The 2,221-nt window shown below is 42.6% G+C and overlaps 1 pseudogene; it reads right to left on the minus strand.

The window, feature by feature from the left end:
• Window positions 1–671: 671 nt before the first annotated feature.
• LOC126102212 (5S ribosomal RNA) lies at window positions 672–789 on the minus strand (annotated as a pseudogene).
• Between the last annotated feature and the right edge of the window lie 1,432 nt (window positions 790–2,221).

The following is a 2,221-nucleotide window of genomic DNA, read 5'->3' on the forward strand; positions in this document are numbered from 1 at the left end:
TGGAATCCACTTGTTACCCTTCATCTGTGGTTCGCAGGATATCATGAGTTTCGCAAGAGCGATGCTTTCTGAACCCGTGCTGATTAGTGTACATATGCACCGTATTAAACGTAAAATATCGATTAGAATTCCGTCAATTCCGCAAATGTTAGCATCGGTGTCTGTCACTTGTCAGTCTGTGCAGCACTCAAGTACTGATACGGTCATAACCTCATGCGTGAACAATTTCTTAAACGCAGAAGTTAATATTTCTGTTTTCTGCCCGCTGTCTTCAGTTTCAACACCAGGCAGCTTACAGATACATGTGATTAGAAACTGAGTGATTTCAGATTTTCACTTTGTAAGGAGCATAATTTATTTTACTTTGGTCTCATGCCCACCGTATGCTCGCCATATAATTCAATGCATGATGTGACGGTTTTCTATCATTCGTGTAAAAACTGATTCACTTGAGTAATAGCACACCACAGCACTCCGCCTTCAGGCCACAAGTGGCCCGTCTGGACCATCCGACCGCCGTGTCATCCTCAGGTGAGTATGCGGATAGGAGGGGCGTGTGGTCAGCACACTGCTCTCCCGGTCCTTATGATGGTTTTCTTTGTCCGGAGCCGCTACCATTCGGTCGAGTAGCTCCTCAATTGGCATCACGAGGCTGAGTGCACCCCGAAAAATGGCAACAGCGTATGGCAGCCCGGATGGTCACCCATCCAAGTGCCCACCACGCCCGACAGCGCTTAACTTCGGTGACCTGATGGGAACCGGTGTTTCCACTGCGGCAAGGCCGTTGCCACTTAAGTAATAGCCAGTGAAATTTTCAGATTGCTCCTAAATTCTAAAATAAAGTATGGTTCAGTATTAGAAAATATGCATTACAGAGAGAAGTGCCAGCCATATCTTAAAATAGCTTGTGAAAAGTTAGTAACTAGAATTTTAATCGCAATATTAAATGTTCAGACAACTGCACTGTTCGTGTAGTCCTAGATAAAACATGGAAATTGGGATACAATAGTGAATTTCGGAATCTAGATGCAAACTAGAAGTTTTTGCAGTTGTAAATAAATAGCGTCTGAATGCAGATATGGTGTTTATCGTCTTCAAAGCACGATCAAATTCGGCTACCGAGACGTGCTGCCATTCTTTGGATCTTACCTATTCGGATCCTAGCAGGGTCGCCAATTTGAGTTGTTGGAGACCTCAGATCTTATGAGATCTGCGGCGGTAATTATAATACAAACATACATCGTTGGGTGAAGTTTGCTGCACGACTAAATATTGACGCCATGTGCTTTGAGAAACCTATCTGTTATGGATCTCAGACTAACGACCAACATTCAGGGATACAAGGATTTGTAGGCTGCTTCCTTCGTAGATGCATTGCACTTCCTTATGATTCTCCCAAGTAATCTGTCTTGCATCTGCCTTACCTACGATTAGATTTATGTGGTTGTTCCACTTCAAATCACTCTGTAGCATGCTCCCAGTTATTTGTTGGATGTGATTGCTTCCAGTGACTGTTCTGCAATCATGATGTTTTTTCTGCCTATTTGTGCACAATACACTCCATTTCTTTACGATGGGGGTCAGTGCCACTCCCTGCACCAAGCACTGATGATCTGCAGATCTTGCTGTATTTCTCTACAATATTCTATCGTCGTGACTTCTCTGGAAAAAAATAGCATCAACTACAAACTGTAGATAACTTCTGAAGTTATGCACAGGTCATTTATATTTTGCGAAAAGTAATAGTCCTGTAACACTCTCTTGGGATACGCTCTAAATCACTTTCACGCCTTAAGATTTCTCTTCATTAAGAAGGACATGCTGTGTTTTATTTGTTAGGAATTCTTCAGTTTAATCACAAAGTTTATCCAAGAGCCTGTAGGTTTGTATTTCGATTATTATGCTGCAATGTGGAACTATTTCGAAGGCCTTCAGGAAGTTAAGGAAAATGGCTTCAACGTGGGAGCTGGTATCTACTGCCTTCTGAGTTTCGTGGACGAACAGAGCTAGCTGAATTTCACACGAACGTATGCTGATTTCTGCAGAGGTGGTTTTCGACCGCCAGAAATGTCATAATTCGTGAGCATCAAAAGTATTCAAAAACTCTACAGCGTATTGACGTCAGCGATATAGGCCTATAGTTCCGTGCGTCTGTTTGACAACACTTCTTGAAATGACCCGCACTTTTCGTCGGAAAGATGTTGAGTGTGGATATATAGTT

Source organism: Schistocerca cancellata, chromosome 9 (genome assembly GCF_023864275.1).
Source record: "Schistocerca cancellata isolate TAMUIC-IGC-003103 chromosome 9, iqSchCanc2.1, whole genome shotgun sequence".
In the NCBI taxonomy this organism is placed as follows: Eukaryota; Metazoa; Arthropoda; class Insecta; order Orthoptera; family Acrididae; genus Schistocerca; species Schistocerca cancellata.